The sequence below is a fragment of the Vipera ursinii genome (assembly GCF_947247035.1).
Source record: "Vipera ursinii genome assembly, chromosome: 2".
In the NCBI taxonomy this organism is placed as follows: Eukaryota; Metazoa; Chordata; class Lepidosauria; order Squamata; family Viperidae; genus Vipera; species Vipera ursinii.
Genome location: NC_139513.1, coordinates 163,120,338 through 163,146,132, shown reverse-complemented (window position 1 = coordinate 163,146,132; position 25,795 = coordinate 163,120,338).

Genomic DNA, 25,795 nt, shown 5'->3' with positions numbered 1-25,795 from the left:
TTTCGTGTCCGGGGAAGAAAATTCCTGATGCTGGGGTCAGGGATTTTTGTGCCCAGGAGGTGAAATTTTTTTATTGACTCAAATGTCAAAACTGTCACCAGAATGAAATTCGGGGTTGAATTTCTTCCTTAAAAATGGTGTTTTTCATAGTTTATAAAAATCAATATTGTTTTGGTGTCCGGGGAAGAAAATTCCTGATGCCGGGGTCAGGGATTTTTGTGCCCAGGAGGTGAAAGTTTTTTTTTTACTCAAATCTAAAAACGGACACCAGAATGAGATTCGGGGTTGAATTTCTTCCTTAAAAATGGTGTTTTTCATAGTTTATAAAAATCAAGATTTTTTTGGTGTCCGGGGAAGAAAATTCCTGATGCCGGGGTCAGGGATTTTTGTGCTCAGGAGGTGAAAGTTTTTTTTTTACTCAAATCTAAAAACGGACACCAGAATGAGATTCGGGGTTGAATTTCTTCCTTAAAATTGGTGTTTTTCATAGTTTAAAAAAATCAAGATTTATTTCGTGTCTGGGGAAGAAAATTCCTGATAAAGGTAAAGGGCAGGCTGAACAGAAGGGGGCTGAGCCAAAGACAGAGGCCACAGATATCCCACTGTACAGTAATGGAACAAATCCAATTTCAATTGCCTTAGTAACACTTTTTATACACAGGTAACAAAATAAGCATTTCTCCTGGTTCTTTGGAGCTAAAGAAGCACCGGGGGAAGCCACTGTTGGTATTTATTGATTCCTACTTTCCACAATACAAGAGAATTCAGACCTCTTAACTCTAATCTAGTCAACCGTGTTCTTTTGACCAGAATCACAGGCATGTAGAGTGAGTGTAGTTACTAATTTTAAATTTTAAATTTTACATTTTACATTTTAAATTTTAAATTTTAAATTTTAAAATTTAAAATTCAAATTTAAAATTTAAAATTTTAAAATTAATTTCAAATTTCAAATTTCAAATTTCAAATTTCAAATTTCTTTAATTTTATTTAATTTAATTTAAAATCCCTCAGTCCAGGCCAGACATTTCAAACAACCAGGTTTTTAAGTCCCGGCGATTTTTGTGCCCTCGAGGTGAAATTTTTTTCCCACCCAAATGTATAAATAGACACCAGAATGAGATTCGGGGTTGAATTTCATTCTTAAAAATGATGTTTTTCATAGCTTTTAAAAATCAAGAATTTTTTGGTGTCCGAGGAAGAAAATTCCTGATGCCGGAGTCAGGGATTTTTGTGCCCAGGAGGTGAAATTTTTCCCCACCCCCAAATCTAAAAACCGACACCAGAATGAGATTCGGGGTTGAATTTCATTCTCAAAAATGGTGTTTTTCATAGCTTTTAAAAATCAAGATTTATTTCGTGTCCGGGGAAGAAAATTCCTGATGCCGGAGTCAGGGATTTTTGTGCCCAGGAGGTGAAATTTTTTTATTGACTCAAATGTCAAAACTGACACCAGAATGAAATTCTGGTTTGAATTTCTTCCTTAAAAATGGTGTTTTTCATAGCTTTTAAAAATCAAGAATTTTTTGGTGTCCCGGGAAGATAATTCCTGATGCCGGAGTCAGGGATTTTTGTGCCCAGGAGGTGAAATTTTTTCCCACAGCCAAATCTAAAAACCGACACCAGAATGAGATTCGGGGTTGAATTTCATTCTCAAAAATGGTGTTTTTCATAGCTTTTAAAAATTAAGAATTTTTTGGTGTCCGGTGAAGAAAATTCCTGATGCCGAAGGCAAGGCAAGGCAAAGCAAGGCAAGGCAAGGCAAATTTCAAATTTCAAATTTCAAATTTTAAATTTCAAATTTCAAATTTCAAATTTCAAATTTCAAATTTCAAATTTCATATTTCAAATTTCAAATTTCAAATTTCAAATTTCAAATTTCAAATTTCAAATTTCAAATTTCAAATTTCAAATTTCAAATTTCAAATTTCAAATTTCAAATTTCAAATTTCAAATTTCAAATTTCAAATTTCAAATTTCAAATTTCAAATTTCAAATTTCAAATTTCAAATTTCAAATTTCAAATTTCAAATTTCAAATTTCAAATTTCAAATTTCTTTAATTTTATTTAATTTAATTTATAATCCCTCAGTCCAGGCCAGACAATTCAAACAACCAGGTTTTTAAGTCCCGGCGATTTTTGTGCCGTGGAGGTGAAATTTTTTTTCCACCCAAATGTATAAATAGACACCAGAATGAGATTCGGGGTTGAATTTCGTCCTTCAAAATGGTGTTTTTCATAGCTTTTAAAAATCAAGAATTTTTTGGTGTCCCGGGAAGAAAATTCCTGATGCCGGAGTCAGGGATTTTTGTGCCCGGGAGGTGAAATTTTTCCCCACCCCCAAATCTAAAAACCGACACCAGAATGAGATTCGGGGTTGAATTTCATTCTCAAAAATGGTGTTTTTCATAGCTTTTAAAAATCAAGATTTATTTCGTGTCCGGGGAAGAAAATTCCTGATGCCGGAGTCAGGGATTTTTGTGCCCAGGAGGTGAAATTTTTTTATTGACTCAAATGTCAAAACTGACACCAGAATGAAATTCGGGGTTGAATTTCTTCCTTAAAAATGGTGTTTTTCATAGCTTTTAAAAATCAAGAATTTTTTGGTGTCCCGGGAAGATAATTCCTGATGCCGGAGTCAGGGATTTTTGTGCCCAGGAGGTGAAATTTTTCCCCACAGCCAAATCTAAAAACCGACACCAGAATGAGATTCGGGGTTGAATTTCATTCTCAAAAATGGTGTTTTTCATAGCTTTTAAAAATTAAGAATTTTTTGGTGTCCGGTGAAGAAAATTCCTGATGCCGAAGGCAAGGCAAGGCAAAGCAAGGCAAGGCAAGGCAAATTTCAAATTTCAAATTTCAAATTTCAAATTTCAAATTTCAAATTTCAAATTTCAAATTTCAAATTTCAAATTTCAAATTTCAAATTTCAAATTTCAAATTTCTTTAATTTAATTTAATTTAATTTAAAATCCCTCAGTCCAGGCCAGACAATTCAAACAACCAGGTTTTTAAGTCCCGGCGATTTTTGTGCCCTGGAGGTGAATTTTTTTTTCCACCCAAATGTATAAATAGACACCAGAATGAGATTCGGGGTTGAATTTCATTCTTAAAAATGATGTTTTCATAGCTTTTAAAAATCAAGAATTTTTTGGTGTCCCGGAAAGAAAATTCCTGATGCCGGAGTCAGGGATTTTTGTGCCCAGGAGGTGAAATTTTTCCCCACCCCCAAATCTAAAAACCGACACCAGAATGAGATTCGGGGTTGAATTTCATTCTCAAAAATGGTGTTTTTCATAGCTTTTAAAAATCAAGATTTATTTCGTGTCCGGGGAAGAAAATTCCTGATGCTGGGGTCAGGGATTTTTGTGCCCAGGAGGTGAAATTTTTTTATTGACTCAAATGTCAAAACTGACAACAGAATGAAATTCAGGGTTGAATTTCTTCCTTAAAAATGTTGTTTTTCATAGCTTTTAAAAATCAAGAATTTTTTGGTGTCCCGGGAAGATAATTCCTGATGCCGGAGTCAGGGATTTTTGTGCCCAGGAGGTGAAATTTTTTCCCACAGCCAAATCTAAAAACCGACACCAGAATGAGATTCGGGGTTGTATTTCATTCTCAAAAATGGTGTTTTTCATAGCTTTTAAAAATTAAGAATTTTTTGGTGTCCGGTGAAGAAAATTCCTGATGCCGAAGGCAAGGCAAGGCAAAGCAAGGCAAGGCAAGGCAAATTTCAAATTTCAAATTTCAAATTTCAAATTTCAAATTTCAAATTTCAAATTTCAAATTTCAAATTTCAAATTTCAAATTTCAAATTTCAAATTTCAAATTTCAAATTTCAAATTTCTTTAATTTTATTTAATTTAATTTAAAATCCCTCAGTCCAGGCCAGACAATTCAAACAACCAGGTTTTTAAGTCCCGGCGATTTTTGTGCCCTGGAGGTGAAATTTTTTTTCCACCCAAATGTATAAATAGACACCAGAATGAGATTCGGGGTTGAATTTCATTCTTAAAAATGATGTTTTCATAGCTTTTAAAAATCAAGAATTTTTTGGTGTCCCGGGAAGAAAATTCCTGATGCCGGAGTCAGGGATTTTTGTGCCCAGGAGGTGAAATTTTTCCCCACCCCCAAATGTAAAAACGCACACCAGAATGAGATTCGGGGTTGAATTTCATTCTCAAAAATGGTGTTTTTCATAGCTTTTAAAAATCAAGATTTATTTCGTGTCTGGGGAAGAAAATTCCTGATGCTGGGGTCAGGGATTTTTGAGCCCAGGAGGTGAAATTTTTTTATTGACTCAAATGTCAAAACTGTCACCAGAATGAAATTCGGGGTTGAATTTCTTCCTTAAAAATGCTGTTTTTCATAGTTTATAAAAATCAAGATTTTTTTGGTGTCCGGGGAAGAAAATTCCTGATGCCGGGGTCAGGGATTTTTGTGCCCAGGAGGTGAAAGTTTTTTTTTTACTCAAATCTAAAAACGGACACCAGAATGAGATTCGGGGTTGAATTTCTTCCTTAAAAATGGTGTTTTTCATAGTTTAAAAAAATCAAGATTTATTTCGTGTCTGGGGAAGAAAATTCCTGATAAAGGTAAAGGGCAGGCTGAACAGAAGGGAGCTGAGCCAAAGACAGAGGCCACAGATATCCCACTGTACAGTAATGGAACAAATCCAATTTCAATTGCCTTAGTAACACTTTTTATACACAGGTAACAAAATAAGCATTTCTCCTGGTTCTTTGCAGCTAAAGAAGCACCGGGGGAAGCCACTGTTGGTATTTATTGATTCCTACTTTCCACAATACAAGAGAATTCAGACCTCTTAACTCTAATCTAGTCAACCGTGTTCTTTTGACCAGAATCACAGGTATGTAGAGTGAGTGTAGTTACTAATTTGAAATTTGAAATTTGAAATTTGAAATTTGAAATTTGAAATTTGAAATTTGAAATTTGAAATTTGAAATTTGAAATTTGAAATTTGAAATTTGAAATTTGAAATTTGAATTTTGAAATTTGAAATTTGAATTTTGAAATTTGAATTTTGAAATTTGAAATTTGAAATTTGAAATTTTAAATTTTAAATTTTAAATTTTAAATTTTAAATTTTAAATAATTTTAAATTTTAAATTTTAAATTTTAAATTTTAAATTTTAAATTTTAAATTTTAAATTTTAAATTTTAAATTTTAAATTTTAAATTTTAAATTTTAAATTTTAAATTTTAAATTTTAAATTTTAAATTTTAAATTTTAAATTTTAAATTTTAAATTTTAAATTTTAAATTTTAAATTTTAAATTTTAAATTTTAAATTTTAAATTTTAAATTTGAAATTTCAAATTTCAAATTTCAAATTTCAAATTTCAAATTTCAAATTTCAAATTTCAAATTTCAAATTTCAAATTTCAAATTTCAATTTTCAAATTTCAAATTTCAAATTTCAAATTTCAAATTTCAAATTTCAAATTTCAAATTTCAAATTTCAAATTTCAAATTTCAAATTTCAAATTTCAAATTTCAAATTTCAAATTTCAAATTTCAAATTTATTTAAATTTATTTAATTTAATTTAAAATCCATCAGTCCAGGCCAGACAATTCAAACAACCAGGTTTTTAAGTCCCGGCGATTTTTGTGCCCTGGAGGTGAAATTTTTTTTCCACCCAAATGTATAAATAGACACCATAATGAGATTCGGGGTTGAATTTCGTCCTTCAAAATGGAGTTTTTCATAGCTTTTAAAAATCAAGAATTTTTTGGTGTCCCGGGAAGAAAATTCCTGATTCCGGAGTCAGGGATTTTTGTGCCCAGGAGGTGAATATTTTTTTTTTGACCCAAATGTAAAGATGCCAGAATTAGATTTGGGGTTGAATTTTGTCCTTAAAAATGTTGTTTTTCGTAATTTTTAAAAATCAAGATTTTGTTGGGAAGAAAATGCCTGATGCCGGAGTCAGGGATTTTTGTGCCCAGGAGGTGAAATTATTTTCCACCGAAATGTAAAAACGCACACCAGAATGAAATTCGGGGTTGAATTTCATTCTTAAAAATGATGTTTTTCATAGCTTTTAAAAATCAAGAATTTTTTGGTGTCCGGGGAAGAAAATTCCTGATGCCGGAGTCAGGGATTTTTGTGCCCAGGAGGTGAAATTATTTTTTCCACCCAAATGTAAAAACGGACACCAGAATGAGATTCGAGGTTGAATTTCTTCCTTAAAAATGGTGTTTATCATAATTTTTAAAAATCAAGATTTTGTTGGGAAGAAAATTCCTGATGCCGGAGTCAGGGATTTTTGTGCCCAGGAGGTGAAATTTTTTTCCACCCAAATGTCAAAACGCATACTAGAATGAGATTCGGGGTTGAATTTCATTCTTAAAAATGGTGTTTTTCATTGCTTTTAAAAATCAAGATTTTTTTGGTGTCCGGGGAAGAAAATTCCTGATGCCAGGGTCAGGGATTTTTGTGCCCAGGAGGTGAATATTTTTTTGACCCAAATGGAAAAACGGATGCCAGAATTAGATTTGGGGTTGAATTTCGTCCTTCAAAATTGTGTTTTTCATAGTTTTTAAAAATCGAGATTTTTTTGGTGTCCGGGGAAGATAATTCCTGATGCCGGAGTCAGGGATTTTTGGGCCCAGGAGATGATTTTTTTTTTCTTGACTCAAATGTAAAAGCAGACACCCGAATAGATTCAGTGTTGAATTTTGTCATTAAAAATGGTGTTTTTCATCATTTTTAAAAATCAAGATTTTGTTGGGAAGAAAATGCCTGATGCCGGAGTCAGGGATTTTTGTGCCCAGGAGGTGAAATTTTTTTCCCCACCCAAATCTATGAACGGACGCCGGAATGAGATTCGGGGTTTAATTTCGTGCTTAAAAATGGTGTTTTTCATAGCTTTTAAAAATCAAGATTTTTTTGGTGTCCGGGGAAGAAAATTCCTGATGCCGGAGTCAGGGACTTTTGTGCCCAGGAGGTGAAATTTTTTTTCCACCCAAATGTAAAAACGGACACCAGAATGAGATTCGGGGTTGAATTTCATTCTTAAAAATGGTGTTTTCATAGCTCTTAAAAATTAAGAATTTTTTGGTGTCCGGGGAAGAAAATTCCTGATGCCGAAGGCAAGGCAAGGCAAAGCAAGGCAAGGCAAGGCAAATTATAAAATTTCAAATTTCAAATTTCAAATTTCAAATTTCAAATTTCAAATTTCAAATTTCAAATTTCAAATTTCAAATTTCAAATTTCAAATTTCAAATTTCAAATTTCAAATTTCAAATTTCAAATTTCTTTAATTTTATTTAATTTAATTTAAAATCCCTCAGTGCAGGCCAGACAATTCAAACAACCAGGTTTTTAAGTCCCGGCGATTTTTGTGCCTAAGAGGTGAAAATTTTTTTCCACCCAAATGTATAAATAGACACCATAATGAGATTCGGGGTTGAATTTCGTCCTTAAAAATGGTGTTTATCATAGCTTTTAAAAATCAAGAATTTTTTGGTATCCGGGGAAGAAAATTCCTGATGCCGGAGTCAGGGACTTTTGAGCCCAGGAGGTGAAATTATTTTCCACCCAAATGTAAAAACGCACACCAATATGAGATTCGGGGTTGAATTTCATTCTTAAAAATGGTGTTTTCATAGCTTTTAAAAATTAAGAATTTTTTGGTGTCCGTGGAAGAAAATTCCTGATGCCGAAGGCAAGGCAAGGCAAAGCAAGGCAAGGCAAATTTCAAATTTCAAATTTCAAATTTCAAATTTCAAATTTCAAATTTCAAATTTCAAATTTCAAATTTCAAATTTCAAATTTCAAATTTCAAATTTCTTTAATTTTATTTAATTTAATTTAAAATCCCTCAGTCCAGGCCAGACAATTCAAACAACCAGGTTTTTAAGTCCCGGCGATTTTTGTGCCGTGGAGGTGAAATTTTTTTTCCACCCAAATGTATTAATAGACACCAGAATGAGATTCGGGGTTGAATTTCATCCTTCAAAATGGTGTTTTTCATAGCTTTTAAAAATCAAGAATTTTTTGGTGTCCCGGGAAGAAAATTCCTGATGCCGGAGTCAGGGATTTTTGTGCCCGGGAGGTGAAATTTTTTTTCCCACCCAAATGTAAAAATGAACACCAAAATGAGATTCGGGGTTGAATTTCTTCCTTAAAAATGGTGTTTATCATAATTTTAAAAAATCAAGATTTTGTTGGGAAGAAAATTCCTGATGCCGGAGTCAGGGATATTTGTGCCCAGGAGGTGAAATTTTTTCCCACCCCCAAATCTAAAAACCGACACCAGAATGAGATTCGGGGTTGAATTTCATTCTCAAAAATGGTGTTTTTCATAGCTTTTAAAAATCAAGATTTATTTCGTGTCCGGGGAAGAAAATTCCTGATGCCGTAGTCAGGGATTTTTGTGCCCAGGAGGTGAAATTTTTTTTCCCACCAAAATGTAAAAACGGACACCAGAATGAGATTCGGGGTTGAATTTCTTCCTTAAAAATGGTGTTTATCATAATTTTTAAAAATCAAGATTTTGTTGGGAAGAAAATTCCTGATGCCGGAGTCAGGGATATTTGTGCCCAGGAGGTGAAATTTTTTTCCACCCAAATGTAAAAACGCACACTAGAATGAGATTCGAGGTTGAATTTCATTCTTAAAAATGGTGTTTTCATAGCTTTTAAAAATTAAGAATTTTTTGGTGTCCGTGGAAGAAAATTCCTGATGCCGAAGGCAAGGCAAGGCAAAGCAAGGCAAGGCAAATTTCAAATTTCAAATTTCAAATTTCAAATTTCAAATTTCAAATTTCAAATTTCAAATTTCTTTAATTTTATTTAATTTAATTTAAAATCCCTCAGTCCAGGCCAGACAATTCAAACAACCAGGTTTTTAAGTCCCGGCGATTTTTGTGCCCTGGAGGTGAAATTTTTTTTCCACCCAAATGTATAAATAGACACCAGAATGAGATTCGGGGTTGAATTTCATTCTTAAAAATGATGTTTTTCATAGCTTTTAAAAATCAAGAATTTTTTGGTGTCCCGGGAAGAAAATTCCTGATGCCGGAGTCAGGGATTTTTGTGCCCAGGAGGTGAAATTTTTCCCCACCCCCAAATCTAAAAACCGACACCAGAATGAGATTCGGGGTTGAATTTCATTCTCAAAAATGGTGTTTTTCATAGCTTTTAAAAATCAAGATTTATTTCGTGTCCGGGGAAGAAAATTCCTGATGCTGGGGTCAGGGATTTTTGTGCCCAGGAGGTGAAATTTTTTTATTGACTCAAATGTCAAAACTGACACCAGAATGAAATTCGAGGTTGAATTTCATTCTCAAAAATGGTGTTTTTCATAGCTTTTAAAAATCAAGAATTTTTTGGTTGTCCGGGGAAGAAAATTCCTGATGCCGGAGTCAGGGACTTTTGAGCCCAGGAGGTGAAATTATTTTCCACCCAAATGTAAAAACGCACACCAGAATGAGATTCGGGGTTGAATTTTATTCTTAAAAATGATGTTTTTCATAGCTTTTAAAAATCAAGAATTTTTTGGTATCCCGGGGAGAAAATTCCTGATGCCGGAGTCAGGGATTTTTGTGCCCAGGAGGTGAAATTTTTTCCCACCCCCAAATCTAAAAACCGACACCAGAATGAGATTCGGAGTTGAATTTCATTCTCAAAAATGGTGTTTTTCATAGCTTTTAAAAATCAAGATTTATTTCGTGTCCGGGGAAGAAAATTCCTGATGCCGTAGTCAGGGATTTTTGTGCCCAGGAGGTGAAATTTTTTTTTCCACCAAAATGTAAAAACGGACACCAGAATGAGATTCGGGGTTGAATTTCTTCCTTAAAAATGGTGTTTATCATAATTTTTAAAAATCAAGATTTTGTTGGGAAGAACATTCCTGATGCCGGAGTCAGGGATTTTTGGGCCAAGGAGGTGAAATTTTTTTCCACGCAAATGTAAAAACCCACACTAGAATGAGATTCGGGGTTGAATTTCATTCTTAAAAATGGTGTTTTTCATAGCTTTTAAAAATTAAGAATTTTTTGGTGTCCGGAGAAGAATATTCCTGATGCCGAAGGCAAGGCAAGGCAAAGCAAGGCAAGGCAAGGCAAATTTCAAATTTCAAATTTCAAATTTCAAATTTCAAATTTCAAATTTCAAATTTCAAATTTCAAATTTCAAATTTCAAATTTCAAATTTCAAATTTCAAATTTCAAATTTCAAATTTCAAATTTCAAATTTCAAATTTCAAATTTCATATTTCAAATTTCAAATTTCAAATTTCAAATTTCAAATTTCAAATTTCAAATTTCAAATTTCTTTAATTTTATTTAATTTAATTTAAAATCCCTCAGTCCAGGCCAGACAATTCAAACAACCAGGTTTTTAAGTCCCGGCGATTTTTGTGCCCTGGAGGTGAAATTTTTTTTCCACCCAAATGTATAAATAGACACCAGAATGAGATTCGGGGTTGAATTTCATTCTTAAAAATGATGTTTTTCATAGCTTTTAAAAATCAAGAATTTTTTGGTGTCCCGGGAAGAAAATTCCTGATGCCGGAGTCAGGGATTTTTGTGCCCAGGAGGTGAAATTTTTCCCCACCCCCAAATCTAAAAACCGACACCAGAATGAGATTCGGGGTTGAATTTCATTCTCAAAAATGGTGTTTTTCATAGCTTTTAAAAATCAAGATTTATTTCGTGTCCGGGGAAGAAAATTCCTGATGCTGGGGTCAGGGATTTTTGTGCCCAGGAGGTGAAATTTTTTTATTGACTCAAATGTCAAAACTGACACCAGAATGAAATTCGAGGTTGAATTTCATTCTCAAAAATGGTGTTTTTCATAGCTTTTAAAAATCAAGAATTTTTTGGTTGTCCGGGGAAGAAAATTCCTGATGCCGGAGTCAGGGACTTTTGAGCCCAGGAGGTGAAATTATTTTCCACCCAAATGTAAAAACGCACACCAGAATGAGATTCGGGGTTGAATTTTATTCTTAAAAATGATGTTTTTCATAGCTTTTAAAAATCAAGAATTTTTTGGTATCCCGGGGAGAAAATTCCTGATGCCGGAGTCAGGGATTTTTGTGCCCAGGAGGTGAAATTTTTTCCCACCCCCAAATCTAAAAACCGACACCAGAATGAGATTCGGAGTTGAATTTCATTCTCAAAAATGGTGTTTTTCATAGCTTTTAAAAATCAAGATTTATTTCGTGTCCGGGGAAGAAAATTCCTGATGCCGTAGTCAGGGATTTTTGTGCCCAGGAGGTGAAATTTTTTTTTCCACCAAAATGTAAAAACGGACACCAGAATGAGATTCGGGGTTGAATTTCTTCCTTAAAAATGGTGTTTATCATAATTTTTAAAAATCAAGATTTTGTTGGGAAGAACATTCCTGATGCCGGAGTCAGGGATTTTTGGGCCAAGGAGGTGAAATTTTTTTCCACGCAAATGTAAAAACCCACACTAGAATGAGATTCGGGGTTGAATTTCATTCTTAAAAATGGTGTTTTTCATAGCTTTTAAAAATTAAGAATTTTTTGGTGTCCGGAGAAGAATATTCCTGATGCCGAAGGCAAGGCAAGGCAAAGCAAGGCAAGGCAAGGCAAATTTCAAATTTCAAATTTCAAATTTCAAATTTCAAATTTCAAATTTCAAATTTCAAATTTCAAATTTCAAATTTCAAATTTCAAATTTCAAATTTCAAATTTCAAATTTCAAATTTCAAATTTCAAATTTCAAATTTCATATTTCAAATTTCAAATTTCAAATTTCAAATTTCAAATTTCAAATTTCAAATTTCAAATTTCAAATTTCAAATTTCAAATTTCAAATTTCAAATTTCAAATTTCAAATTTCAAATTTCTTTAATTTTATTTAATTTAATTTATAATCCCTCAGTCCAGGCCAGACAATTCAAACAACCAGGTTTTTAAGTCCCGGCGATTTTTGTGCCGTGGAGGTGAAATTTTTTTTCCACCCAAATGTATAAATAGACACCAGAATGAGATTCGGGGTTGAATTTCGTCCTTCAAAATGGTGTTTTTCATAGCTTTTAAAAATCAAGAATTTTTTGGTGTCCCGGGAAGAAAATTCCTGATGCCGGAGTCAGGGATTTTTGTGCCCGGGAGGTGAAATTTTTTTTCCCACCCAAATGTAAAAATGAACACCAAAATGAGATTCGGGGTTGAATTTCTTCCTTAAAAATGGTGTTTATCATAATTTTTAAAAATCAAGATTTTGTTGGGAAGAAAATTCCTGATGCCGGAGTCAGGGATTTTTGGGCCCAGGAGGTGAATTTTTTTCCACCCAAATGTAAAAACGCACACAAGAATGAGATTCGGGGTTGAATTTCATTCTTAAAAATGGTGTTTTTCATAGCTTTTAAAAATTAAGAATTTTTTGGTGTCCGGGGAAGAAAATTCCTGATGCCGAAGGCAAGGCAAGGCAAAGCAGGGCAAGGCAAGGCAAATTTCAAATTTCAAATTTCAAATTTCAAATTTCAAATTTCATATTTCAAATTTCAAATTTCAAATTTCAAATTTCAAATTTCAAATTTCAAATTTCAAATTTCAAATTTCTTTAATTTTATTTAATTTAATTTAAAATCCCTCAGTCCAGGCCAGACAATTCAAACAACCAGGTTTTTAAGTCCCGGCGATTTTTGTGCCCTGGAGGTGAAATTTTTTTTCCACCCAAATGTATAAATAGACACCAGAATGAGATTCGGGGTTGAATTTCGTCCTTCAAAATGGTGTTTTTCATAGCTTTTAAAAATCAAGAATTTTTTGGTGTCCCGGGAAGAAAATTCCTGATGCCGGAGTCAGGGATTTTTGTGCCCAGGAGATGAAATTTTTCCCCACCCCCAAATGTAAAAACGCACACCAGAATGAGATTCGGGGTTGAATTTCATTCTCAAAAATGGTGTTTTTCATAGCTTTTAAAAATCAAGATTTATTTCGTGTCCGGGGAAGAAAATTCCTGATGCCGGAGTCAGGGATTTTTGTGCCCATGAGGTGAAATTTTTTTATTGACTCAAATGTCAAAACTGACACCAGAATGAAATTCGAGGTTGAATTTCTTCCTTAAAAATGGTGTTTTTCATAGCTTTTAAAAATCAAGAATTTTTTTGTGTCCCGGGAAGATAATTCCTGATGCCGGAGTCAGGGATTTTTGTGCCCATGAGGTGAAATTTTTTCCCACCCCCAAATCTAAAAACCGACACCAGAATGAGATTCGGGGTTGAATTTCATTCTCAAAAATGGTGTTTTTCATAGCTTTTAAAAATCAAGAATTTTTTGGTTGTCCGGGGAAGAAAATTCCTGATGCCGGAGTCAGGGACTTTTGAGCCCAGGAGGTGAAATTATTTTCCACCCAAATGTAAAAACGCACACCAGAATGAGATTCGGGGTTGAATTTTATTCTTAAAAATGATGTTTTTCATAGCTTTTAAAAATCAAGAATTTTTTGGTATCCCGGGGAGAAAATTCCTGATGCCGGAGTCAGGGATTTTTGTGCCCAGGAGGTGAAATTTTTTCCCACCCCCAAATCTAAAAACCGACACCAGAATGAGATTCGGGGTTGAATTTCTTCCTTAAAAATGGTGTTTATCATAATTTTTAAAAATCAAGATTTTGTTGGGAAGAACATTCCTGATGCCGGAGTCAGGGATTTTTGGGCCCAGGAGGTGAAATTTTTTTCCACGCAAATGTAAAAACCCACACTAGAATGAGATTCGGGGTTGAATTTCATTCTTAAAAATGGTGTTTTTCATAGCTTTTAAAAATTAAGAATTTTTTGGTGTCCGGAGAAGAATATTCCTGATGCCGAAGGCAAGGCAAGGCAAAGCAAGGCAAGGCAAGGCAAATTTCAAATTTCAAATTTCAAATTTCAAATTTCAAATTTCAAATTTCAAATTTCAAATTTCAAATTTCAAATTTCAAATTTCAAATTTCAAATTTCAAATTTCAAATTTCAAATTTCAAATTTCAAATTTCAAATTTCAAATTTCAAATTTCAAATTTCAAATTTCTTTAATTTTATTTAATTTAATTTAAAATCCCTCAGTCCAGGCCAGACAATTCAAACAACCAGGTTTTTAAGTCCCGGCGATTTTTGTGCCCTGGAGGTGACATTTTTTTTCCACCCAAATGTATAAATAGACACCAGAATGAGATTCGGGGTTGAATTTCGTCCTTCAAAATGGTGTTTTTCATAGCTTTTAAAAATCAAGAATTTTTTGGTGTCCCGGGAAGAAAATTCCTGATGCCGGAGTCAGGGATTTTTGTGCCCAGGAGATGAAATTTTTCCCCACCCCCAAATGTAAAAACGCACACCAGAATGAGATTCGGGGTTGAATTTCATTCTCAAAAATGGTGTTTTTCATAGCTTTTAAAAATCAAGATTTATTTCGTGTCCGGGGAAGAAAATTCCTGATGCTGGGGTCAGGGATTTTTGTGCCCAGGAGGTGAAATTTTTTTATTGACTCAAATGTCAAAACTGTCACCAGAATGAAATTCGGGGTTGAATTTCTTCCTTAAAAATGGTGTTTTTCATAGTTTATAAAAATCAAGATTTTTTTGGTGTCCGGGGAAGAAACTTCCTGATGCCAGGGTCAGGGATTTTTGTGCCCAGGAGGTGAATATTTTTTTTGACCCAAATGTAAAAACGGATGCCACAATTAGATTCGGGGTTGAATATCGTCCCTCAAAATGGTGTTTTTCATAGCTTTTAAAAATCAAGAATTTTTTGGTGTCCGGGGAAGAAAATTCCTGATGCCGGGGGTCAGGGACTTTTGTGCCCAGGAGGTGAAATTTTTTTCCATCCAAATCTAAAAACGGACAGCAGAATGAGATTCAGGGTTGAATTTCACTCTTAAAAATGGTGTTTTTCATAGCTTTTAAAAATCAAGAATTTTTTGGTGTCCGAGGAAGAAAATTCCTGATGCCGGAGTCAGGCATTTTTGTTCCCAGGAGGTGAAATTATTTTCCACCCAAATGTAAAAACGCACACCAGAATGAGATTTGGGGTTGAATTTGATTCTTAAAAATCGTGTTTTTCATAGCATTTAAAAGTCAAGATTTTTTTGGTGTGCGGGGAAGAAAATTCTTGATGCCGGGGTTAGGGACTTTTGTGCCCAGGAGGTGAATGTTTTTTTTTACTCAAATCTAAAAACGGACACCAGAATGAGATTCGGGGTTGCTTTTTGTCCTTAAAAATGTCATTTTTCATAGCATTTAAAAAACAAGATTTTTTTGGTGTGCATGGAAGAAAATTCTTGATGCCAGGGTCAGGGATTTTTGTGCCCAGGAGGTGAAATTTTTTCCCCACCCAAATCTAAAAGCGGACACCAGAATGAGATTTGGGGTTGAATTTCAGTCTCAAAAATGGTGTTTTTCCTTGCTTTTAAAAATCAAGATTTTTTTGGTGTCCGGGGAAGAAAATTCCTGATGCCAGGGTCAGGGATTTTTCTGCCCAGGAGGTGAATATTTGTTTTGACCCAAATGTAAAAACGGATGCCAGAATTAGATTTGGGGTTGAATTTCGTCCTTCAAAATGGTGTTTTTCATAATTTTTAAAAATCAAGATTTTGTTGGGAAGAAAATGCCTGATGCCGGAGTCAGTGATTTTTGTGCCCAGGAGGTGAAATTTATTCCCCCACCCATATCTATAAACGGATGCCGGAATGAGATTCGGGGTTGAATTTCGTGGCTAAAAATGGTGTTTTTCATAGCTTTTAAAAATCAAGAATTTTTTGGTGTCCGGGGAAGAAAATTCCTGATGCCGCAGTCAGGGATTTTTGTGCCCAGGAGGTGAAATTTTTTTTTCCACCAAAATGTAAAAACGGACACCAGAATGAGATTCGGGGTTGAATTTCTTCCTTAAAAATGGTGTTTATCATAATTTTTAAAAATCAAGATTTTGTTGGGAAGAACATTCCTGATGCCGGAGTCAGGGATTTTTGGGCCCAGGAGGTGAAATTTTTTTCCACGCAAATGTAAAAACCCACACTAGAATGAGATTCGGGGTTGAATTTCATTCTTAAAAATGGTGTTTTTCATAGCTTTTAAAAATTAAGAATTTTTTGGTGTCCGGAGAAGAATATAACTGATGCCGAAGGCAAGGCAAGGCAAAGCAAGGCAAGGCAAGGCAAATTTCAAATTTCAAATTTCAAATTTCAAATTTCAAATTTCAAATTTCTTTAATTTTATTTAATTTAATTTAAAATCCCTCAGTCCAGGCCAGACAATTCAAACAACCAGGTTTTTAAGTCCCGGCGATTTTTGTGCCGTGGAGGTGAAATTTTTTTTCCACCCAAATGTATAAATAGACACCAGAATGAGATTCGGGGTTGAATTTCGTCCTTCAAAATGGTGTTTTTCATAGCTTTTAAAAATCAAGAATTTTTTGGTGTCCCGGGAAGAAAATTCCTGATGCCGGAGTCAGGGATTTTTGTGCCCGGGAGGTGAAATTTTTTTCCCCACCCAAATGTAAAAATGAACACCAAAATGAGATTCGGGGTTGAATTTCTTCCTTAAAAATGGTGTTTATCATAATTTTTAAAAATCAAGATTTTGTTGGGAAGAAAATTCCTGATGCCGGAGTCAGGGATATTTGGGCCCAGGAGGTGAAATTTTTTTCCACCCAAATGTAAAAACGCACACAAGAATGAGATTCGGGGTTGAATTTCATTCTTAAAAATGGTGTTTTTCATAGCTTTTAAAAATTAAGAATTTTTTGGTGTCCGGGGAAGAAAATTCCTGATGCCGAAGGCAAGGCAAGGCAAAGCAGGGCAAGGCAAGGCAAATTTCAAATTTCAAATTTCAAATTTCAAATTTCAAATTTCAAATTTCAAATTTCAAATTTCAAATTTCAAATTTCAAATTTCAAATTTCAAATTTCAAATTTCAAATTTCAAATTTCAAATTTCAAATTTCAAATTTCAAATTTCAAATTTCAAATTTCAAATTTCAAATTTCAAATTTCAAATTTCAAATTTCTTTAATTTTATTTAATTTAATTTAAAATCCCTCAGTCCAGGCCAGACAATTCAAACAACCAGGTTTTTAAGTCCCGGCGATTTTTGTGCCCTGGAGGTGAAATTTTTTTTCCACCCAAATGTATAAATAGACACCAGAATGAGATTCGGGGTTGAATTTCGTCCTTCAAAATGGTGTTTTTCATAGCTTTTAAAAATCAAGAATTTTTTGGTGTCCCGGGAAGAAAATTCCTGATGCCGGAGTCAGGGATTTTTGTGCCCAGGAGGTGAAATTTTTCCCCACTTCCAAATGTAAAAACGCACACCAGAATGAGATTCGGGGTTGAATTTCATTCTCAAAAATGGTGTTTTTCATAGCTTTTAAAAATCAAGATTTATTTCGTATCCGGGGAAGAAAATTCCTGATGCTGGGGTCAGGGATTTTTGTGCCCAGGAGGTGAAATTTTTTTATTGACTCAAATGTCAAAACTGTCACCAGAATGAAATTCGGGGTTGAATTTCTTCCTTAAAAATGGTGTTTTTCATAGTTTATAAAAATCAAGATTTTTTTGGTGTCCGGGGAAGAAACTTCCTGATGCCAGGGTCAGGGATTTTTGTGCCCAGGAGGTGAATATTTTTTTTGACCCAAATGTAAAAACGGATGCCACAATTAGATTCGGGGTTGAATATCGTCCTTCAAAATGGTGTTTTTCATAGCTTTTAAAAATCAAGAATTTTTTAGTGTCCGGGGAAGAAAATTCCTGATGCCGGGGGTCAGGGACTTTTGTGCCCAGGAGGTGAAATTTTTTTCCATCCAAATCTAAAAACCGACACCAGAATGAGATTCAGGGTTGAATTTCACTCTTAAAAATGGTGTTTTTCATAGATTTTAAAAATCAAGAATTTTTTGGTGTCCGAGGAAGAAAATTCCTGATGCCGGAGTCAGGCATTTTTGTTCCCAGGAGGTGAAATTATTTTCCACCCAAATGTAAAAACGCACACCAGAATGAGATTTGGGATTGAATTTGATTCTTAAAAATCGTGTTTTTCATAGCATTTAAAAGTCAAGATTTTTTTGGTGTGCGTGGAAGAAAATTCTTGATGCCGGGGTTAGGGACTTTTGTGCCCAGGAGGTGAATGTTTTTTTTTACTCAAATCTAAAAACGGACACCAGAATGAGATTCGGGGTTGCTTTTTGTCCTTAAAAATGTCATTTTTCATAGCATTTAAAAAACAAGATTTTTTTGGTGTGCATGGAAGAAAATTCTTGATGCCAGGGTCAGGGATTTTTGTGCCCAGGAGGTGAAATTTTTTCCCCACCCAAATCTAAAAGCGGACACCAGAATGAGATTTGGGGTTGAATTTCAGTCTCAAAAATGGTGTTTTTCCTTGCTTTTAAAAATCAAAATTTTTTTGGTGTCCGGGGAAGAAAATTCCTGATGCCAGGGTCAGGGATTTTTGTGCCCAGGAGGTGAATATTTGTTTTGACCCAAATGTAAAAACGGATGCCAGAATTAGATTTGGGGTTGAATTTCGTCCTTCAAAATGGTGTTTTTCATAATTTTTAAAAATCAAGATTTTGTTGGGAAGAAAATGCCTGATGCCGGAGTCAGTGATTTTTGTGCCCAGGAGGTGAAATTTATTCCCCCACCCAAATCTATAAACGGACGCCGGAATGAGATTCGGGGTTGAATTTCGTGGTTAAAAATGATGTTTTTCATAGCTTTTAAAAATCAAGAATTTTTTGGTGTCCGGGGAAGAAAATTCCTGATGCCGGAGTCAGGGATTTTTGTGCCCAGGAGGTGAAATTTTTTTTTCCACCCAAATGTAAAAACGGACACCAGAATGAGATTCGGGGTTGAATTTTGTCAGGGACTTTTGTGCCCAGGAGGCGAAATTATTTTCCACCGAAATGTAAAAACGCACACCAGAATGAAATTCGGGGTTGAATTTCATTCTTAAAAATGATGTTTTTAATAGCTTTTAAAAATCAAGAATTTTTTGGTGTCCGGGGAAGAAAATTCCTGATGCCGCAGTCAGGGATTTTTGTGCCCAGGCGGTGAAATTTTTTTATTGACTCAAATGTCAAAACTGAAACCAGAATGAAATTCGGGGTTGAATTTCTTCCTTAAAAATGGTGTTTTTCATAGCTTTTAAAAATCAAGAATTTTTTGGTGTCCCGGAAAGATAATTCCTGATGCCGGAGTCAGGGATTTTTGTGCCCAGGAGGTGAAATTTTTTCCCACCCCCAAATCTAAAAACCGACACCAGAATGAGATTCGGGGTTGAATTTCATTCTCAAAATGGTGTTTTTCATAGCTTTTAAAAATCAAGAATTTTTTGGTTGTCCGGGGAAGAAAATTCCTGAAGCCGGAGTCAGGGACTTTTGAGCCCAGGAGGTGAAATTATTTTCCACCCAAATGTAAAAACGCACACCAGAATGAGATTCTGGGTTGAATTTCATTCTTAAAAATGATGTTTTTCATAGCATTTAAAAATCAAGAATTTTTTGGTGTCCCGGGGAGAAAATTCCTGATGCCGGAGTCAGGGATTTTGGTGCCCAGGAGGTGAAATTTTTTCCCACCCCCAAATCTAAAAACCGACACCAGAATGAGACTCGGGGTTGAATTTCATTCTCAAAAATGGTGTTTTTCATAGCTTTTAAAAATCAAGATTTATTTCGTGTCCGGGGAAGAAAATTCCTGATGCCGTAGTCAGGGATTTTTGTGCCCAGGAGGTGAAATTTTTTTTTCCACCAAAATGTAAAAACGGACACCAGAATGAGATTCGGGGTTGAATTTCTTCCTTAAAAATGGTGTTTATCATAATTTTTAAAAATCAAGATTTTGTTGGGAAGAAAATTCCTGATGCCGGAGTCAGGGATTTTTGTGCCCAGGAGGTGAAATTTTTTTCCACCCAAATGTAAAAACGCACACTAGAATGAGATTCGGGGTTGAATTTCATTCTTAAAAATGGTGTTTTCATAGCTTGTAAAAATTAAGAATTTTTTGGTGTCCGTGGAAGAAAATTCCTGATGCCGAAGGCAAGGCAAGGCAAAGCAAGCCAAGGCAAGGCAAATTTCAAATTTCAAATTTCAAATTTCAAATTTCAAATTTCAAATTTCAAATTTCAAATTTCAAATTTCAAATTTCAAATTTCAAATTTCAAATTTCAAATTTCAAATTTCAAATTTCAAATTTCAAATTTCAAATTTCAAATTTCAAATTTCAAATTTCAAATTTCAAATTTCAAATTTCAAATTTCAAATTTCAAATTTCAAATTTCAAATATCTTTAATTTTATTTAATTTAATTTAAAATCCCTCAGTCCCGGGCAGACAATTCAAACAACCAGGTTTTTATGTCCCGGCGATTTTTGTGCCCTGGAGGTGAAATTTTTTTTACACCCAAATGTATAAATAGACACCAGAATGAGATTCGGGGTTGAATTTCGTCCTTCAAAATGGTGTTTTTCATAGCTTTTAAAAATCAAGAATTTTTTGGTGTCCCGGGAAGAAAATTCCTGATTCCGGAGTCAGGGATTTTTGTGCCCAGGAGGTGAAATTTTTTTCCCCACCCAAATGTAAAAACGAACACCAGAATGAGATTCGGGGTTGAATTTCATTCTTAAAAATGGTGTTTTTCATAGCTTTTAAAAATTAAGAATTTTTTGGTTTCCGGGGAAGAAAATTCCTGATGCCGAAGGCAAGGCAAGGCAAAGCAAGGCAAGGCAAGGCAAATTTCAAATTTCAAATTTCAAATTTCAAATTTCAAATTTCAAATTTCAAATTTCAAGTTTCAAATTTCAAATTTCAAATTTCAAATTTCAAATTTCAAATTTCAAATTTCAAATTTCAAATTTCAAATTTCAAATTTCAAATTTCAAATTTCAAATTTCAAATTTCAAATTTCAAATTTCAAATTTCAAATTTCAAATTTCAAATTTCAAATTTCAAATTTCAAATTTCAAATTTCAAATTTCAAATTTCAAATTTCTTTAATTTTATTTAATTTAATTTAAAATCCCTCAGTCCAGGCCAGACAATTCAAACAACCAGGTTTTTAAGTCCCGGCGATTTTTGTGCCCTGGAGGTGAAATTTTTTTTCCACCCAAATGTATAAATAGACACCAGAATGAGATTCGGGGTTGAATTTCGTCCTTCAAAATGGTGTTTTTCATAGCTTTTAAAAATCAAGAATTTTTTGGTGTCCCGGGAAGAAAATTCCTGATTCCGGAGTCAGGGATTTTTGTGCCCAGGAGGTGAAATTTTTTTCCCCACCCAAATGTAAAAACGAACACCAGAATGAGATTCGGGGTTGAATTTCATTCTTAAAAATGGCGTTTTTCATAGCTTTTAAAAATTAAGAATTTTTTGGTTTCCGGGGAAGAAAATTCCTGATGCCGAAGGCAAGGCAAGGCAAAGCAAGGCAAGGCAAGGCAAATTTCAAATTTCAAATTTCAAATTTCAAATTTCAAATTTCAAATTTCAAATTTCAAGTTTCAAATTTCAAATTTCAAATTTCAAATTTCAAATTTCAAATTTCAAATTTCAAATTTCAAATTTCAAATTTCAAATTTCAAATTTCAAATTTCAAATTTCAAATTTCAAATTTCAAATTTCAAATTTCAAATTTCAAATTTCAAATTTCAAATTTCAAATTTCAAATTTCAAATTTCAAATTTCAAATTTCAAATTTCAAATTTCTTTAATTTTATTTAATTTAATTTAAAATCCCTCAGTCCAGGCCAGACAATTCAAACAACCAGGTTTTTAAGTCCCGGCGATTTTTGTGCCCTGGAGGTGAAATTTTTTTTCCACCCAAATGTATAAATAGACACCAGAATGAGATTCGGGGTTGAATTTCGTCCTTCAAAATGGTGTTTTTCATAGCTTTTAAAAATCAAGAATTTTTTGGTGTCCCGGGAAGAAAATTCCTGATGCCGGAGTCAGGGATTTTTGTGCCCAGGAGGTGAAATTTTTCCCCACCCCCAAATCTAAAAACCGACACCAGAATGAGATTCGGGGTTGAATTTCATTCTCAAAAATGGTGTTTTTCATAGCTTTTAAAAATCAAGATTTACTTCGTGTCCGGGGAAGAAAATTCCTGATGCTGGGGAAAGGGATTTTTGTGCCCAGGATGTGAAATTTTTTTATTGACTCAAATGTCAAAACTGACACGAGAATGAAATTCGGGGTTGAATTTCTTCCTTAAAAATGGTGTTTTTCATAGCTTTTAAAAATCAAGAATTTTTTGGTGTCCCGGGAAGATAATTCCTGATGCCTGAGTCAGGGATTTTTGTGCCCAGGAGGTGAAATTTTTTCCCACCCCGAAATCTAAAAACCGACACCAGAATGAGATTCGGGGTTGAATTTCATTCTCAAAAATGGTGTTTTTCATAGCTTTTAAAAATCAAGAATTTTTTGGTTGTCCGGGGAAGAAAATTCCTGATGCCGGAGTCAGGGACTTTTGAGCCCAGGAGGTGAAATTATTTTCCACCCAAATGTAAAAACGCACACCAGAATGAGATTCGGGGTTGAATTTCATTCTTAAAAATGATGTTTTTCATAGCTTTTAAAAATCAAGATTTATTTCGTGTCCGGGGAAGAAAATTCCTGATGCCGGAGTCAGGGATTTTTGTGCCCAGGAGGTGAAATTTTTTCCCACCCCCAAATCTAAAAACCGACACCAGAATGAGATTCGGGGTTGAATTTCATTCTCAAAAATGGTGTTTTTCATAGCTTTTAAAAATCAAGATTTATTTCGTGTCCGGGGAAGAAAATTCCTGATGCCGTAGTCAGGGATTTTTGTGCCCGGGAGGTGAAATTTTTTTTCCCACCCCAATGTAAAAATGAACACCAAAATGAGATTCGGGGTTGAATTTCTTCCTTAAAAATGGTGTTTATCATAATTTTTAAAAATCAAGATTTTGTTGGGAAGAAAATTCCTGATGCCGGAGTCAGGGATTTTTGGGCCCAGGAGGTGAAATTTTTTTCCACCCAAATGTAAAAACGCACACAAGAATGAGATTCGGGGTTGAATTTCATTCTTAAAAATGGTGTTTTTCATAGCTTTTAAAAATTAAGAATTTTTTGGTGTCCGGGGAAGAAAATTCCTGATGCCGAAGGCAAGGCAAGGCAAAGCAGGGCAAGGCAAGGCAAATTTCAAATTTCAAATTTCAAATTTCAAATTTCAAATTTCAAATTTCAAATTTCAAATTTCAAATTTCAAATTTCAAATTTCAAATTTCAAATTTCTTTAATTTTATTTAATTTAATTTAAAATCCCTCAGTCCAGGCCAGACAATTCAAACAACCAGGTTTTTAAGTCCCGGCGATTTTTGTGCCCTGGAGGTGAAATTTTTTTTCCACCCAAATGTATAAATAGACACCAGAATGAGATTCGGGGTTGAATTTCGTCCTTCAAAATGGTGTTTTTCATAGCTTTTAAAAATCAAGAATTTTTTGGTGTCCCGGGAAGAAAATTCCTGATGCCGGAGTCAGGGATTTTTGTGCCCAGGAGGTGAAATTTTTCCCCACCCCCAAATCTAAAAACCGACACCAGAATGAGATTCGGGGTTGAATTTCATTCTCAAAAATGGTGTTTTTCATAGCTTTTAAAAATCAAGATTTACTTCGTGTCCGGGGAAGAAAATTCCTGTTGCTGGGGTCAGGGATTTTTGTGCCCAGGATGTGAAATTTTTTTATTGACTCAAATGTCAAAACTGACACGAGAATGAAATTCGGGGTTGAATTTCTTCCTTAAAAATGGTGTTTTTCATAGCTTTTAAAAATCAAGAATTTTTTGGTGTGCAGGGAAGAAAATTCCTGATGCCGGAGTCAGGGATTTTTGTGCCCAGGAGGTGGAATTATTTTCCACCCAAATGTAAAAACGCCCACCAGAATGAGATTCGGGGTTGAATTTCATTCTTAAAAATGGTGTTTTTCATAGTTTTAAAAATCAAGATTTTTTTGGTGTCCGGGGAAGAAACTTCCTGATTTTTGTGGGATTTTTGTGCCCAGGAGGTGAATATTTTTTTTGACCCAAATGTAAAAACGGATGCCACAATTAGATTCGGGATTGAATATCGTCCTTCAAAATGGTGTTTTTCATAGCTTTTAAAAATCAAGAATTTTTTGGTGTCCGGGGAAGAAAATTCCTGATGCCGGGGGTCAGGGACTTTTGTGCCCAGGAGGTGAAATTTTTTTCCATCCAAATCTAAAAACGGACACCAGAATGAGATTCGGGGTTGAATTTCAGTCTCAAAAATGGTGTTTTTCATTGCTTTTAAAAATCAAGATTTTTTTGGTGTCCGGGGAAGAAAATTCCTGATGCCAGGGTCAGGGATTTTTGTGCCCAGGAGGTGAATATTTGTTTTGACCCAAATGTAAAAACGGATGCCAGAATTAGATTTGGGGTTGAATTTCGTCCTTCAAAATGGTGTTTTTCATAATTTTTAAAAATCAAGATTTTGTTGGGAAGAAAATGCCTGATGCCGGAGTCAGTGATTTTTGTGCCCAGGAGGTGAAATTTATTCCCCCACCCAAATCTATAAACGGACGCCGGAATGAGATTCGGGGTTGAATTTCGTGCTTAAAAATGGTGTTTTTCATAGCTTTTAAAAATCAAGAATTTTTTGGTGTCCGGGGAAGAAAATTCCTGATGCCGGAGTCAGGGATTTTTGTGCCCAGGAGGTGAATTTTTTTTTCCCACCCAAATGTAAAAACGGACACCAGAATGAGATTCGGGGTTGAATTTTGTCAGGGACTTTTGTGCCCAGGAGGCGAAATTATTTTCCACCGAAATGTAAAAACGCACACCAGAATGAAATTCGGGGTTGAATTTCATTCTTAAAAATGATGTTTTTAATAGCTTTTAAAAATCAAGAATTTTTTGGTGTCCGGGGAAGAAAATTCCTGATGCCGGAGTCAGGGATTTTTGTGCCCAGGAGGTGAAATTTTTTTTCCCACCCAAATGTAAAAACGGACACCAGAATGAGATTCGGGGTTGAATTTTGTCCTTAAAAATGGTGTTTTTCGTAATTTTTAAAAATCAAGATTTTTTTGGTGTCCAGGGAAGATAATTTTTGTGCCCAGGAGGTGAATATTTTTTTTGACCGAAATGTAAAAACGGATGCCAGAATTAGATTTGGGTTTGAATTTTGTCCTTAAAAATGGTGTTTTTCGTAATTTTTAAAAATCAAGATTTTGTTGGGAAGAAAATTCCTGATGCCGGAGTCAGGGATTTTTGGCCCCAGGAGGTGAATTTTTTTTCCACCCAAATGTAAAAACGCACACCAGAATGAAATTCGGGGTTGAATTTCATTCTTAAAAATGATGTTTTTCATAGCTTTTAAAAATCAAGAATTTTTTGGTGTCCGGGGAAGAAAATTCCTGATGCCGGAGTCAGGGATTTTTGTGCCCAGGAGGTGAAATTATTTTTTCCACCCAAATGTAAAAACGGACACCAGAATGAGATTCGAGGTTGAATTTCTTCCTTAAAAATGGTGTTTATCATAATTTTTAAAAATCAAGATTTTGTTGGGAAGAAAATTCCTGATGCCGGAGTCAGGGATTTTTGTGCCCAGGAGGTGAAATTTTTTTCCACCCAAATGTCAAAACGCATACTAGAATGAGATTCGGGGTTGAATTTCATTCTTAAAAATGGTGTTTTTCATTGCTTTTAAAAATCAAGATTTTTTTGGTGTCCGGGGAAGAAAATTCCTGATGCCAGGGTCAGGGATTTTTGTGCCCAGGAGGTGAATATTTTTTTTGACCCAAATGTAAAAACGGATGCCAGAATTAGATTTGGGGTTGAATTTCGTCCTTCAAAATTGTGTTT